Source organism: Calliphora vicina, chromosome 2 (assembly GCF_958450345.1).
Source record: "Calliphora vicina chromosome 2, idCalVici1.1, whole genome shotgun sequence".
Classification (NCBI taxonomy): domain Eukaryota; kingdom Metazoa; phylum Arthropoda; class Insecta; order Diptera; family Calliphoridae; genus Calliphora; species Calliphora vicina.
The window spans coordinates 127,179,849-127,197,202 of NC_088781.1; the positions used below are offsets into that span (position 1 = coordinate 127,179,849).

Sequence of the window (17,354 nt, forward strand, 5' to 3'; positions counted from 1 at the left end):
CGACCAAGTAGGTGTTCAAGGAAAATATCTAAACTTTATTTTAAGAAAAAAAAAAAAAAAAAAAAAGGACCCATTTTAAAAAAAAGTCAAAAAAGTTTTTGATTTCGGAAAAAAAATATTAAAAATTTTTTATTTTTTTTTTAAATATTTTTTTTCGAAAGATCGAAGAAATAGCTATCTATACTATTTGGGACACATTTTGCTAAGAACAATAGGTAATAAGTTACATGGATAAGAAAAAACCCCTGTTTGACCAAATTGTCAAAATTTTACCCCCTATAACTCAGAGAGTTCTCGACCGATGTTGTTGAAAAATTGTGTCTGAGTTACTATCCAATAGAGCTAACCTTGGTGCAAATTTCATACCGATCGGAAGACATCGATTTCAAAAGTTAGTTCACTTGACATGAAATGCCCCATATAACTGATTTTATTGCCAATCGAATGATTCGGTTGCACACATAGAATTTTTCGGCCCTATCAACTGAAAGTCGGTTTAAGGATCTAAACTTTTGTTACCCCTTCTAAGATTTTGTAGCCACAACTGTAAAATTCGGTCACTGAGGTAGAATCATTCGATTGGCAACAAATTCGGTTGCTACTACGAATCTGTTTTCTCTGTGTAAGTAAATTTCTTTTACTCTCATTTATAATATGTCGGTATTAACATTGCCTGATTTTTGCAAAAGAAATTCTTTCAGTATTTGTTTAATCTATCTATATATATAAAAATGAAATGGTCCAAGTATGTAATGTCATCACGTGAGAACGGCTGGAGCGATTTGGCTGATTTTTTTTTTATTCGATTCGAAATTTTCAGGAGATTCCGGGTAAAACTCGGAATTTTTTTTTGAATCCAGTCAACTGTAATATAAAATCTCCCTAAAGTATGCAGTACAAATTTAGATATTTTATTTGCAAATAAATAAGAACAGAGAAACTTGAAGAACTAACATTAGTAAATGCTACCGAGCGAAGCCGGGGCTGTCAACCAGTTGTTTAAAAAGAAGACACAATTTCTTTAACTCTGATATAAAGGGCCCGATAGATTGCAAAAAATAACACAAAAAAGTAAATTTTAATCAAACAAATATCTTTATTCGAATGATCCATACGTGCTATTAACATTTGAAAATTATTTCGGGCATATGTCCACCGTGGCTGAACTGATGATGAATTACATTCGGGACGTCCAACTTTGGGCCACTTTTTCGAACATTGCTGGCCGTATTTCACGAATAACACGAACAATATTGGCCTCCAAAGTGTCAATTGTTGATGATTTATCAGCATAAGCCAGTGATTTCGCATGAAATATTCGAGAGGTATCAAATCGCACTACCTTGGAGGCAAATTGACAGGTCCATTTCTCGAAAACAAATTATCGCCAAATTTTAATTTCAATAAATCTATAATTGCGTTCGCCGAATGGCACGTAGAGTCATCCAGTTGAAACCACATCTCGCCCGGATCATGGTCACGATCTCCATTGACCGTAACATGATTTCCGACTTCATTTTTTAAGAAATAAGGTCAGATGATGCCACCAGCATGTAAACCGCAAATTTTTCTCAATGTAATGGAGTCTGTAAAGTCTGTTGTGGATTGGTCTCACTCTATATGCGACAGTTTTGTTTATTAGCAAAACCGTTAAACCAAAAATTAGCCTCATCGCTGAACACAATTTTGCGATAAAACAGTCCTCTATAAGCTGCCCGAATCGATGACTGATTTTCAAAGTAAATTTGGATAATTTGGTAACGTTGTTCAAGCGTCAAACTATTCACGATCATTTGCCAGAGTATACTGAACATAAATGTCAAAAATTGAGTGAGTTGCAGTATGACAGTTCGTTTGACAGTTAACCCTTTAATGCATATTGTTGCCAATTGTCTACATTCCAGTTCCATTTAATTTTAGACGAATATAAGCTTGATACTAATTCAGATTCTAATTCAGAAAAATCAAATGGAGTAAGAAAAGTTTCAGCTAACGAAATTCTAAATCAAACTAAAGCTAAACGAAATATAATAAATAAAAATCAACTAAATATTTGATACTTTATAGAAAAATAAAAGTAAAAATCATGCATTTAAGGGTTAACACTTTCGTAAGTGCTATCGAGTTTAAAAAACACCTTAACTTTTCCACAGTGACAAATTCATAAATACAAATTTAAGAACTAGCTATAATTGTTTACAGCTTTTTATTTACTTGCATGTGGGGAAATGCAGTTATTTTCATGCATTTAGGGTAATGCAGTTCGATAATGCCGTGCAAAAAAGCTCAAAATTTTGTAACTCAATATTATAAACCTTTTACTAAGTTTAATTTGCTTTAAAACATAAACAGAAACAATATCAAATTAATCATAAACTCAGCCAAAATAAAATTTTATAAATTAAACATAAATAGGAATTGTTTCGAATCAAAATTTCTCAAATTCCAAGATTATTTCAGATATCCCTCGATCACAGTTCCCACAAGTTCCCCATGGACCTATATTTCTATATAGTGTTGTATGCGCATCTTTCACCCAATTCCCAAAATGGTCACAAATTCTCTCCAGAAATCTTTTTAAAAAATCAAAATTTTTCATATCAAAATGACTCAGATTTGAAAATTATTTCAGATATCCTTTTTTATTGTCTTTTGTCTTTAGAAAAACAGAGTTTCTGATTTTTCTTCAAAAAAGGCAAAGGGCAGAAAAAGGGGGGCAACATTTTTGCCAGCAACCTCAATGATTATAAAACTTTGAGTATTTAATCATAAAATATTTATGACAGTAAATTGAATATGAATCAGTGGAAATGTCCAATATGCCAACCATCTAACCGCAATATATGTTCACTATTTTTAAAATTTCTAAAATTATAAAAATCACATAATAAACTCATACTATAAATTATAAATTACAAGATCTAACAACCAGAACTTCGAATTAATTCATTCAATTTATGCTAAAATCATTAAAATCTCAATACAAAATTAAAAAATCTCAACAATTCATTCCATAGAATCATTCTCAATAAAACAAGTTCTTTCTAATCCAAATTAAAAAATACTTTTTCATCATCCAATTTTTTTTTGTTTTGTTTTTAATCATTTTTGTAATAGATTTGATTTGAATTATTCAATAAATTTTATCAAGTTATTTTGTTTTGAATTTGTATTAAAGATATGTTGAATGATTCAATGAGGAATTAATTCCATAAAGAATAATTTCTTAAAGGAATGAATTCAATCAATTTTAATTATTAAGGAATTAAGCCTATGAATTAATTCCATAATTTGATTTTGAAAATGGAATTAAGAATTAATTCTTTCGAACCTTTGCTTACAAACGCCATCAACAACATATATAAAGAGGATTTTTTAATTATTAGAATTATTAAAGATTTCACAATGAAACTATTAAATCAATTTGTATTGGCAATCGCAGTCTTGGCTCTATTTGCTGGACACACTGAAGCTAAGGGAGGCGCTAGTGCTGGTAAAGGTGGTGGAAAAGGTGGCAAGGGTCATTCTGAACATGTAGCTGTAAGCTTTGAAATTAAGAAATTCAAAAAATGTTGCTTAAATTTAAATATATTTCTAATATTTTATTCCTATTCAATAGGTTGGTGTGGTCAAGCATGTGGGAGCGGCTGCTGCCAAAGAAGGTGTAAGACAATATGCTAACAGGCATTAAATTAAGAAAAAAAATATAAAGAAATAAATAAAACTAAGGTTTTTGAGAATAATTAAGAACTGACGTTTTTATTACAAAGTGTTGAAGTTCGATAAATTGCAAATCTTTTGGAAACTTTTGGTTTGCTAAATATAGCTTTTTGGGAATCGTGGGATTTCTATTTTTATAACTTAGAAATGCGGATTTTTATACCTTTCGCCATGAGTGGCAAGGGTATATATAAGTTTGTCATTCCGTTTTGTAATTTCTACATTTTTATAGATAGCGAATTCGATATAGCCATGTCCGTCTGTCCGTTTGTATGTTGAAATCAACTTTCCGTAGCCCCCAAATATCTTACAAACATGATTGATACTTCAATATATCGGAAATTCTTCCAGCTGGTTGCTATTTAAAATCGTCAAATCGTCCCACAAATGGCTGAGATATAAAGAAAAAACCGGGACAACTTCGATTGTTTGCCTATATCTAATGATAGATAGTTCAAAGTCCATTGAAACGATGTATTTAAGGCTATAGCAATTTGGACCTACAATGGGTCAAACTCGGGAAAAACATTTTTGAAACCGAATTTTTTTTTACCAAAAAAAATTTGTCGTCATTCATTAATAAATATTAAAAAAAAAAATTGGAAAAATTTTTAAAATTTGGAAAAATTAAATTAAAATTTGGAAAAATTTTAAAACAAATTGGAAAAATTTAAAAAAAAATTGGAAAAATTAAAAAAAAATTATTATTTTTTCAAAGTCCATCGAAACGCTGTATATAAGGCTATAGTAATTTGGACCTACAATGGGTCAAAATCGGGAAAAATATTTTTTAAACCGAATTTTTGTTTAACAAAAAAATGTTTGTCATTCATAAATAATTTAAAAAAAAAATTTGGAAAAATTAAAAAAAACAATATTTTTTGAAAAAAACATTTTTTTTAAATATTCCAAAAATTTTTTTTTTTAAATTTTCAAAAAAAATTAGATTTTTTAAGTTTACTTTGGTGAAGGGTATATAAGATTCGGCACAGCCGAATATAGTTCTCTTACTTGTTAAAATTAAAGAAGTAAAGCAAAACTTTCCGCATATGACGCTTTGTTGGCACAAAATTCGAAACTCTGTTGTATACACTATAATGTTCAATAACCATGTCAGTATAATGGACAGATATGTACCCCTCAAAATGATATATAAGTTATTAAAAACAAAAACCGCGTTCAAAAGATACGCCATCTATTGTAAATCCCGCATTTTTAAGTCATACACCCAATAAAATATGACTGTATTAACCTTATCAAAGCGAAAAATTCAGATTCAAATTTAACAACTAGCTATAAATGCCTTATTTTTACTTTTTCTCATATTGGGTAATGCAGTACGATAACGCCGTGCAAAAAATAATATAGGAAAACTCTAAAATTTTTAAAACTTTTACCGGTTTTAACTTTATTTTAACTATAATGACCCATAATCATAGTCAAAAATAAAGAATATTTTAAGAGAATTAAACTCGACTTTACTTAAGAGTGGACTTTAGGTCTACCATAGACAAGTTACTTTAGTGTTTTACTATGATTATGGGCCAATATATCCAATTTAAAATTACTCTTTAGCACAAATCCAAAAAACAAAATTTCCCCACTTACTCAGCTAGACCACAATTTTACTTACATGTGGTTTGTAATACAATAATTATACAAATTTATCTTACCACATGATTCAATCTCATTACGTACATGATCAAGGATTTTTAAAATATATATTAAAAAAAATCTCTTTAGTTTATAGTTTAATATCAGCTAATTACTATCATGAATTTCTTAAAGATTTCATTAATAATTTGCAGCATTTTTTTAATAAATCAAATAATTATAACAGTGGGCATAAAGCATGATAACTATTTAAAAACTAATCCCCACTGGAAAAGAGATCATTCGAAAGCAGGAGATTTAAGTGGGGAAAGTAATTCAGACAGAGATGAGAAGACATCGGGCGGAGGAAAAGAAAGATATATAATGGTGTTTGGTGCAAAAATGTAATTTCCAAAAAAAAATAATTTTTAATAAATAAATGATGATGAAACATAATATGAAAATCTTTTGTAATTTTATTTTGAAAAAGGTGAAAGTGAGGTGTACTTACATACATATGTGTTAAAAAATACAGAGCTAATGAAAATTGCAATTGTGTTTATTATAATCCATTCTACAATAAATTGTTAAAAATATTTTTTTAAAAATTTTTTTAAGTTTTTAAAATTTTTTTTTTAAATTTGTTTAGTTTTTTAAAAAAAAATAACTTTTTTAAAGTTTTTTCCATTTTTTTAATTTTTAAAAAAAAAATTTTTGATGAAAAAAAATTCGGTTTAAAAAATATTTTTACCTATTTTGACCCATTGTAGGTCCAACTTTCTATAATATAAATCGTTGCAATGGACTTTGCAATATCCATCATTAGATATCCATATTGTCTATATTAACGACATAGTAATCCAGATATAGATCAAAAATAGGGCAAAAATCGAGGTTGTCCCGGTTTTTTCTTATATCTCAGCCATTTATGGGCCGATTTTGACGATTATAAATATCAACCAGGCCGGAAGAATTGCAGATATATTGATGTATGAATCATGTATGTAAGTTATTTGGGGAATACGGAAAGTTGATTTCAACATACAGACTGACAGACGGACATGCCAATATCGACTTCGCTATCTATAACGACCCAGAATATATATACTTTGTGGGCTCGCAAATGAAAAATGTAGAAATTACAAACGCACTCTTGCCACTCATGGCGAAGGGTATAAAAACAAATAATAATCAATATAACAAAACTTTATAATGCTACATCAGATTTCAAATATTTAAGTGCTCTAAAGTAGGCTCCAGAAAAGCGTTATATAAAATATCAACAGAATATCGCTCAGAAGACCCAATCGAAAAAAGTTAATATCTTCTAAACTATTAATGTGATACAAAAGCAATGTTTATATAGATTATATACAGCCCAATTATGAATAAAAATTCCCCGGGAGTTTTTCCCTTTTCCCATTTTTTCTATTCAAATTTAATGGGAAAAAACACCCTGGAAACAAACTCCCGAGGAATTTTTTATTCATAATTGGGCTGATAGAAGGACCTAAGCTTTTAGAAACTTTCATTTGTAACAAATTTGTGGGAAAAGATTTTGAAGTATTTTGTTGTAAGAGATTTTTATTTCTTTATTTTTTGAAAAGTCAACCTTTTCTAGTTCTAATGTTAAATAAATGACACAAGTCTAAAATCGTTTTCTTTACTTTCAAAAATGTTGCCCTTTTTCTACCCTTTGTCCTTTTCAGAATAAAGACAAAACTGTGAAGGGTTATTATGTTCTTTTCTAAAAAGTTAATGTGCCATCCCAGTTCTTATAACTGTGCGAAAATATTTGCCCTTTTTCTGCCTTTTGCCTATTTTTGTTTTATTTTCTTAAAAATAAAGGGCAAAACAGTAAAAGGGTATTATGTTTTTTCTGTTTAATCAGCAATTATTGTTAAATTCCGTGACTTATTTTTATTACGATTTGAAAATATTTGCCATATTCCTACCCTTTAGTAGGACATTTTAATTACCGGTTGCAATTTTGTTGCCCTTTTCCACTTTATGTGTTCTCTTCTGAAAAAAAAAACAAAACTTAGAACGTGTAATATTTTCTTTCCTAAAAATGTTTGTTTGAGGTTGAAATTTTTAGAAAAGAAGTGTAGGCAATCAATGTTAAATTTTAATTTTAAAAAAAGTCTAATGCCATTTACTTTGTGCCTTTTTTACTGTCCTTTTCTGAAAAAAGACAAACGGACATTGTTATCTTAATTTTTCTAGTACTGTCATCCTAAAAGCAATTATTGTTGAATTTTGTCGCTCATTTTTATTAAAGTTTGAAAATATTTGCCCTTTTTCTGCCCTATTTCCCTTTTTGTATTCTCTTCTAGATTAAAAACTGAAAATTTCCTTCTTAAAATGTCAACCTAAAAGAGGCAATCAATGTTTATTTTAAAATTTTTCTACCTTTAACGTAATTTTGGACTCATTTGTGGAAAAAAATCGAATTTTCTTTTAAAAAAAGTTGCACTTTTTGCCCCTTTTACTGTCCTTTTCAGTAAAAAGGCAAACCTTTGAACAGTATGATATTTTTCTATAAATGTCTGCGTGAGAAACAAGTAATGTTAAATGTTGTATCTCATTTTTATTACAGGCTTCGGATTTACATCAACTTTGTCATGTTCAACTTTAAATTTGAAATTTTGTTTATTCCTTCGTTTTAGGTTTTGTAATATTGCTCTCTTTTATTTCAGATTTACGAACTTTGTGATGCTAAAATTAAATTTGAAATGTTAAAATATTAAGAAATTTCAACTGCTCGGACATTAGAAAACAATATTACTTACTTTTACTTCGTCCAGTTGCGAAAATTGATAGAGAGCATCAATAGCAAGCAGAGAAATGGAGGAAATTACCAACCCAAAGCAGAAATTGTTAAAAGAATTCATAGTGAAAATGATAGTCTTTGTTTAAAAGATTAAAACGATTTGCTAAACAAAGATGTTTCAGATATTTTACTGAGAGTTTAAATGATGAAAATGATTAAAACTATTTGTTCAAGTAATATGTTTACGATCGTTTTTATATAGTTATTGTTATATAAGTAATTTTTAAAGGGTATCTCAATGAAATTAGTTTTTCTGAATCAATATCAGAGTCAAATGCATACACAAATAGTAATCATTGCTTAAATGATCTCAACATTTGAAACAACTCACGCTTCAATACAGATATTTTATAGATTGAATGTTATAGAAACAATTGAGTTTGTTTCAATTATCTAATTGTGCTATCATTAAAATAATATCACTTAATTATAAAAGGCACTGTCAAGAAGACAGTAATATTAGTGACAACTACAGAAGAAATCCCACCTAATCCGACTGAACTCAATTTTTGAAATTTTGCTTTAATGTTCTATTTAACATGACAATTTGTTTCTAAATAATTTTACAAACAAACATTTTATGGTATAACTTTAATAACTCAAGGCTTTTTTCGTTCTTTCAGCCACAAATCTTACGGTAATGCAGTTCGATAATGCAGTGCAAACAAAAATATATAAAAAATATCTCAAATCTCTTTTTTCAATATGAAAATAAAGTTGGTTATTTCAATTCTTAAATAGATATTAATGTCTCAAAGAATTTTCAAAAAGCAACAAATTTGTAATGCAATAATGTTAAAAATTTATTTTGCTTAAAAATACATAATTCAAAACATGTTTTAAATCGCCATAGTCATAACATTCCACAAATTGAAAGTTGGGTTTCTATGTTTATCCATTTAAATTGTATTTGACCTTTTGATGGAGCCCTTGTCACCTTTAGCAGGTTCCTTTAATTAAAGTTAAAATTATAAATATTAAGAAATTAGCTGTTTTAAACTCTATGCCCAATTTTCTCAATATCTGGTTATAATTTTTCGTAACGATATACTTCCCATTAATATAATTTTTGTACGAGAACTGTCATTATATCGCCACGATAACCATAGATTGAGAAAATGAGACATGTATTTTAGATATACTTACAGCCTGAATAGTAGTCATGGAAATGGCTAAAATCACCACGACGAAAAGGAAATTCTTTAAAAAATTCATAGCGCTAATAGTATCAACAGTTTAAACGTTTGAAACGATTTGTTAAAAGTTAGATTTTCACAGTTGTTTATATAGGTACTAACTGGCAAAGAGAGAATGGTATAAACTTAATAAAGGGTATCTCAACAAATTGAGAAAAAATGGTTGCTTTATGTGAAACCGATTCAAAACGTTTAAAAGTCGGTAAAAATATAATGGTATTTTAGAGGTAACGATAGCCAACTATTAATGGGTAACATTGCCGATTCTTGTAAGATAGGGTCACAAATGAGACTAATAATAGGCATAATATATATCACAATGTAGATAATTGTGTCTTCTTTTCGAAAATGTATAATAAACCAGTCAAACTTTGAAATTAAAATTGTTTTTTAACCTATATAATATTTATTTATCTTAGGTATGTTTTAGGCTAAAACTGCGGCGAAAACTAGGCTCCCAATTAGCTTGTAGTATGAAATGAATTTGACTCTGATTGTTTTTTTTTCTGCTATTGTCAAAATGTTTATTGAAACCGAATGTATATTTTCTATTCACTTTCTATTCTCTCACGTACGGTATGTCACGTACGATATTAAATTTTATTTATTATAAAATCATCCAAAGATTGTTTTTATTTAAATATGACGGATTGTAAAGGAAAAATATTTCGTTTAGTGTAAGCAATTAAAAGCAAACATAAAGACCAAATTATTTTTCAGATACTCTTATTTTTGCAAAATCTATTCCACTCTATAGGCGTACAAATGTCACGTACGATGATATGGAATTGCCCAGAAATCTTCAGTTTCAAATACTTTAAGGGCAAAAAGTTTAAGATTTCTTATTAAAAAATTCCAAAAATGGAATGTTTCAGGTATTTGGTTTTATTTAACTTACCATAAGCGGTGATGAAAGATCATTTGGGGGCATACAAAATAGGATTTACTTTAAGAATCCAGCTTGATTTTGCTTAAAAATAGGTCTAATTTGGAAGACAATAGTGCTAGCAGTAACAACAATTTGTTTAATTATTTTTAATATTTTTTTAAATTTAAAAATGCGGTATTCACAATAGATGGCGTATCTTTTGAACGCGGAAAGATATCGAAATCGAAATAAATTTAGAAATGCATTTTTTAAAGTTGCCTAAAAGTATGCTTTAGTTTATAATAATTCAATAGTTTATGGCCCAAAACACTTAATTCCTTTAGTTTCTTCTTACTAACTTATATTGACCTAGCTAAACGGTGTTAAAAATCATTCCTGGGAAGTTCATATGTTCTAGAAAGTTGTTTATTGATATCTTAGGTACATTTTTGTAATTGATTGTTTCCTTGAATTTTGAACGGTTTGCTACTTATTGACCTGAACAGGGGCAAAAATATAAAAAAAATCGAATATTTTTAAGTTTTTTGCTATTTTGATCTTCACGATGAAGTTTTTTTGATTTTATATGTTCACAATTTTTGTTATTTATGACAAGGGCTACAACTTTGCCTCAGAGAGTAAATCAAAATTCCGAAATTTTTGCAAGATATGAGCCTGAGAAAATGATCACTTTTTTGCAAAAATTACACCGAGGCCACACATTTTTGGGTGCCCAAAAATAAAAAGTCCAAGACTTTGGGCAAAACTGGGAGATACGGGTCTTTTTTTGGTCTTTCGTGTGCACTGTGTTAGTGAACATCCAAATTTTTTTTTTTTGCTTCGAAAATATCGAAGCGTTATGTGCGGGAAGTTTTGCTTTACTTCTTTAATTTGTAAAAAAAAAGTGCCGCATAGCTCACCGAAACTTATGGTGAATGTATTCGGTTTCAACGTGGTGAATTTATTCGGTTTCAAAGTGGTTTGTTCAGAAGTGTTGATTTTGACACGGAAGACAAATATTTCCCACGCCAGCCAAAAATGTTTGAAGACGAAGTATTGAAGGTATTTCACCATGTTGATTATTGTAAAACTCAACAAGAGTTTGCATAATCATTGGAAGCTACTCAAGCAGCAAATATCCATGGCGCTAAGGTAATGCTCCGTATTTGGTGGGATTAAATGGATCCTATATATTATGAGTTGCTGAAATCTGACCAGATAATCACGGAGAATCTGTACCGAACGCAACTGATTCGTTTGAAGCGAGCATTGGCCGAACAATATTCAGAATATGCTGTCAGACATGAAACCGTAATATTCCATTATGGCAATGATCGGCCACATGTTTAAAATTATTTAAAATGAAGTGGTTGGGAAGTATTGCTTCAACCGCATTATAGTCCAGAACTTGCCCCGTCCGGCTACTATTTATTGCGATCTCTCTCTGGGATATGCTTTTTAGGTTTTGATAATTCTCGAATGGCAGAATCCCGAATGAATATTATGAAAATTTCCAATATTAATGTAAAACTTGGTCAAAAATAGCTAAACACATTTTTCCAAGATTGGCTACTGCTTTATTGAAATAAATTAATTTTTTTAATAAAAAAACTTCAAAACTGCAAATTATTAATGCAAAAAATTTAAATATTTATTAAACTTATGAAACATAATACAAAATCAGGACTTTTAACCTAATGAAAGTTGAATTTATTCATTTATCATTGTATTTATCCTTGCTTATTCGATTTATTGCCAGTGGCTCCCTTGGCATCGACTTTATTTCCCTTATTGCCTGCGGGTTGTTGCTTTAAACCAATTAAAAATTTCAAATATTAAGAAATCAATTCAATAAAAACTTGCACCTTTATAAACCGACTACTTACATTTGCACCACTGATTTTCGATTGATTGGCCGCATCAGTAGCAAACATAGAAATGGCTAAAATGACCAAGACGAATAGGAAGTTCTTTAAAATATTCATGGTGAAAATTGACAAGACAGTTTAAACGTTTAAAAACGGTTTAATAAAGTCAGGTTTTGACAAGCCTTTATATAGTTAGCGGTACTCTAAGATAAGGGTTATTGTTAAAGGGTGTTTCGAAAAGTTTTGTTTAACAAAATTTAAATTATTACTAAAATACTATTAAAAATAATAACTATAAAAATTCTAAACTTAATTTTATATAAATTATTTCAAAAATGTTATTTAATTTTTTTACTTGCCTTCTTTTTTATAAGATTTTATGAAATTTTTAACAAAAACATACCTGCAAATAGAAAGAAAATAATTATGTTTTAAAATTATTCATTGTTATTTAAATATGTTTAGGAATTAAGAAAAATTTGAATACAACTAAATTTTCAGCACATCCTGTATTGCTTAAGCTCATTTGACTAATTCATTAGTGGGGAAATTTATATTAAAACCGCAAATTCTTAACCAGTATTTATTCTAAGTTTAGTAAACTTTTCTAAACCATAGAGAAGTTGGTAAAACCCCAAGATATTTTTAATCTTAAGATTATTTATTGCTGCAAGTGGCAGTTATATAAACCACAAATTCTTAACCAGTATTTATATCAAGTTTAGTAAACTATACAAAAGTTGGAAAATCCCCCAGATATTTTTAATCTTGAGATTATATATTGTTTAGATTCTTAACCATTATTTATTCTAAGTTTAGTACAATATTTTAAACTATAGAGAAGTTGGTAAAACCCCAAGATATTTTTAATCTTGAGATTATTTATTGTTTAGATTTAGATTATTTTATTTAATCTATAAATTTTCTAAACCTTAGAAACGTTGGTATCTAATACATTTTTAATCTTAAGATTATTTATTGTTTCAAGTGGCAGTTAAATTCTTAAACAGTAGTTGGAAAATCCCCCAGATATTTTTAATCTTGAGATTATTTATTGTTTAGATTCTTAACCAGTATTTATTCTAAGTTTAGTAAACTATTTTAAACTATAAAGCAGTTGGTAAAACCCCCAGATTTTTGTAATCTTATTTATTGTTTCAAGTGGATTTTCAATATTTTGGATCCAAACCACAAATTCTTAAACAGATGTTTACTAAGTTTATTAAACTATACAGAAGTTTGAAAATCCACAAGATAAAATATTCTAAACCATAGAGAAGTTAGTAAAACCCCAAGATATTTTAATCTTAAGATCATTTAATGTTTAAATTGTTAAACAGAAATTGTGATAGAATCAAAGGCCCAAATACCTCTCAGGAGCGGCTCAGTGGGGTCTCAAAGTAGGGCATTACCTGTTTTTTACAATATCGGACACAATTTCTGATCGATTTCAGTGAAATCGGTCCTGTTAGTTAAACAATAAATACAAAAATTATATTAAGCAAGTATCAAAGCAATTGAGTTCAGCATAAGAAAAGCTATTAATCATATAATTTGTAAGAAAAACATGTTATTTGTAAAACATAATCGAAAAAAACTGTCTCAAGGAAAGAAAACTTGTCTCAACAACACAATCAAATTATTACGAAAAAAAACATCTTAAAAAAAATGATAAAGAAGGCAAAGAATAATAACAATCTAGGCTAAATTCCAATAACACAACTAAGTTCTTTTAACAGCCAAAAGATATTTATACGAATTTTGTTCTTTTTATGAACTTTAAGAACTTAAACATCTTAAAGAGTTTTTTGCATTTTTTTTATACAATTTCCAAAGAGCTCAACAGCATCCAAGAGTGGATAAATACATATGTTTGATGGTGATTTTCCTTAACATCAAAGAGAACTAAAATTTATATAAGGAACTACGCTACAATTTAGTTGTTTTATAAACAATGGCAAAAAGTTTTGTTTTTTTTTCTGCAAGCCCCTAAAGTATGCAGTATTTTTATGGTCTAAAAGAAAACCTAACAGTATGTAATAAGTTTGTTAGCAGACTTTTATGTTTTTTTTCTGATTATAATACAGCTAAATGTCAATAAAATGATTTAGTAGCCAATAAAAAACATACAGACAAAAAACACAAATGACTCAAATCTAAAGGCGTTTTCTTTACTTTCCAAAATGTTGCCCTTTTTCTACCGTTTGTCCTTTTCTGAATCAAGACAGGATTATTATGTTATCTTCTAAAAATGAATGTGCCATCCCAGTTCTTATAACTGTGAGAAAAAATGTGACCTTTTTCTGCCCTTTGCCTATTTTTGTTTTATTTTCTAGAAAAAAAGGCAAAACAATAAAAGGCAATTATGGTTTTTCTGTTTAATCTGTGACTTATTTTTATTACGAGTTGAAAATATTTGCCAGTTTTCAACCCTTTAATCGGTCTTTTTTATTACGGTTTGCAATTTTGTTGCCCTTTTCCACTTTATGTGTTCTATTCTGGAAAAAAAAAACAAAACTGAGAACGTGTATTATTTTCTTTCCTAAAAATGTTTGTTTGAGGTTGACATTTTTAGAAAAGAAGTGGAGGCAATCAATGTTAAATTTTAATTTTAAAAAATTCTAATGCCATTTACTTTGTGCCTTTTATACTGTACTTTTCTGAAAAAAGACAAACGGACATTTTTATGTTCTTTTTTCTGAAAAACGAAATTATTGTTAAATTTGTTTGCTTATTTTTTATTAAGGTTTGAAAATGTTTGCCATTTTTTGTTTGCATGAGAAACAAGTAATGTTAAATTTTGTTGATCAATTTTATTACAGGCCATTTTTCTGCCTTTTGCTCCTTTTGGTATTCTGTTCTGGAAAAAAGAACGCAAAACATTTGCTTTTCTAAAAATAGGCAATAATGTAACATTTATCTGTTATTATCAATTTTTTTGTTGTTTTTTCAGGAAATAGGACGAAACTGTGAACAACAACAGGTACTTTTACATCAAAAGGTACTTTTACATCAAAAGGTACTTTTACATCAAAAGGTACTTTTACATCAAAAGGTACTTTTACATCAAAAGGTAATTTTACATCAAAAGGTACTTTTACATTAAAAGGTATTTTTACATCAAATGGTACTTTTACATCAAAAGGTACTTCTATATCAAAAGGTACTTTTACATCAAAAGGTACTTTTACATCAAAAGGTACTTTTACATCAAAAGGTACTTTTACATCAAAAGGTACTTTTACATCAAAAGGTACTTTTACATCAAAAGGTACTTTTACATCAAAAGGTACTTTTACATCAAAAGGTACTTTTACATCAAAAGGTACTTTTACATCAAAAGGTACTTTTACATCAAAAGGTACTTTTACATCAAAAGGTACTTTTACATCAAAAGGTACTTTTGCATCAAAAGGTACTTTTACATCAAAAGGTACTTTTACATCAAAAGGTACTTTTACATCAAAAGGTACTTTTACATCAAAAGGTACTTTTACATCAAAAGGTACTTTTACATCAAAAGGTAATTTTACATCAAAAGGTACTTTTACATTAAAAGGTATTTTTACATCAAATGGTACTTTTACATCAAAAGGTACTTCTATATCAAAAGGTACTTTTACATCAAAAGGTACTTTTACATCAAAAGGTACTTTTACATCAAAAGGTACTTTTACATCAAAAGGTACTTTTACATCAAAAGGTATTTTTACATCAAAAGGTACTTTTACATCAAAAGGTACTTTTACATCAAAAGGTACTTTTACATCAAAAGGTACTTTTACATCAAAAGGTACTTTTGCATCAAAAGGTACTTTTACATCAAAAGGTACTTTTACATCAAAAGGTACTTTTACATCAAAAGGTACTTTTACATCAAAAGGTACTTTTACATCAAAAGGTACTTTTACAACAAAAGGTACTTTTACATCAAGGTACTTTTGCATCCAAAGGTACTTTTACATCAAAAGGTACTTTTACATCAAAAGGTACTTTTACATCAAAAGGTACTTTTACATCAAAAGGTACTTTTACATCAAAAGGTACTTTTACATCAAAAGGTACTTTTACATCAAAAGGTAATTTTACATCAAAAGGTACTTTTACATTAAAAGGTATTTTTACATCAAATGGTACTTTTACATCAAAAGGTACTTCTATATCAAAAGGTACTTTTACATCAAAAGGTACTTTTACATCAAAAGGTACTTTTACATCAAAAGGTACTTTTACATCAAAAGGTACTTTTACATCAAAAGGTACTTTTACATCAAAAGGTACTTTTACATCAAAAGGTACTTTTACATCAAAAGGTACTTTTACATCAAAAGGTACTTTTACATCAAAAGGTACTTTTACATCAAAAGGTACTTTTGCATCAAAAGGTACTTTTACATCAAAAGGTACTTTTACATCAAAAGGTACTTTTACATCAAAAGGTACTTTTACATCAAAAGGTACTTTTACATCAAAAGGTACTTTTACATCAAAAGGTACTTTTACATCAAAAGGTAATTTTACATCAAAAGGTACTTTTACATTAAAAGGTATTTTTACATCAAATGGTACTTTTACATCAAAAGGTACTTCTATATCAAAAGGTACTTTTACATCAAAAGGTACTTTTACATCAAAAGGTACTTTTACATCAAAAGGTACTTTTACATCAAAAGGTACTTTTACATCAAAAGGTATTTTTACATCAAAAGGTACTTTTACATCAAAAGGTACTTTTACATCAAAAGGTACTTTTACATCAAAAGGTACTTTTACATCAAAAGGTACTTTTACATCAAAAGGTACTTTTGCATCAAAAGGTACTTTTACATCAAAAGGTACTTTTACATCAAAAGGTACTTTTACATCAAAAGGTACTTTTACATCAAAAGGTACTTTTACATCAAAAGGTACTTTTACAACAAAAGGTACTTTTACATCAAGGTACTTTTGCATCCAAAGGTACTTTTACATCAAAAGGTACTTTTACATCAAAAGGTACTTTTACATCAAAAGGTACTTTTACATCAAAAGGTACTTTTACATCAAAAGGTACTTTTACATCAAAAGGTACTTTTACATCAAAAGGTACTTTTACATCAAAAGGTACTTTTACATCAAAAGGTACTTTTACATCAAAAGGTACTTTTACATCAAAAGGTACTTTTACATCAAAAGGTACTTTTACATCAAAAGGTACTTTTACATCAAAAGGTACTTTTGCATCAAAAGGTACTTTTACATCAAAAGGTACTTTTACATCAAAAGGTACTTTTACA

The 17,354-nt window shown here is 28.5% G+C and overlaps 1 protein-coding gene and 3 long non-coding RNA genes across 5 annotated transcripts in view; 1 reads left to right on the forward strand and 3 right to left on the reverse strand.

The window, feature by feature from the left end:
- LOC135952247 (centrosomal protein of 104 kDa) overlaps positions 1-17,354 on the reverse strand; it is a 139,569-nt gene that overhangs the window by 43,119 nt on the left and 79,096 nt on the right. The gene's annotated exons all lie outside the window — the stretch shown is intronic.
- LOC135952244 (uncharacterized) lies at positions 3,401-3,750 on the forward strand. The gene is made up of 2 exons (XR_010576023.1): positions 3,401-3,540; positions 3,620-3,750. It is a non-coding gene; the product is annotated as an uncharacterized LOC135952244 (long non-coding RNA).
- LOC135952470 (uncharacterized) lies at positions 8,925-9,415 on the reverse strand. The gene is made up of 2 exons (XR_010576038.1): positions 9,293-9,415; positions 8,925-9,096 (listed from the first exon to the last, which is right to left on the reverse strand). It is a non-coding gene; the product is annotated as an uncharacterized LOC135952470 (long non-coding RNA).
- Positions 11,838-12,229, reverse strand: LOC135949957 (uncharacterized). The gene is made up of 2 exons (XR_010575918.1): positions 12,097-12,229; positions 11,838-12,018 (listed from the first exon to the last, which is right to left on the reverse strand). It is a non-coding gene; the product is annotated as an uncharacterized LOC135949957 (long non-coding RNA).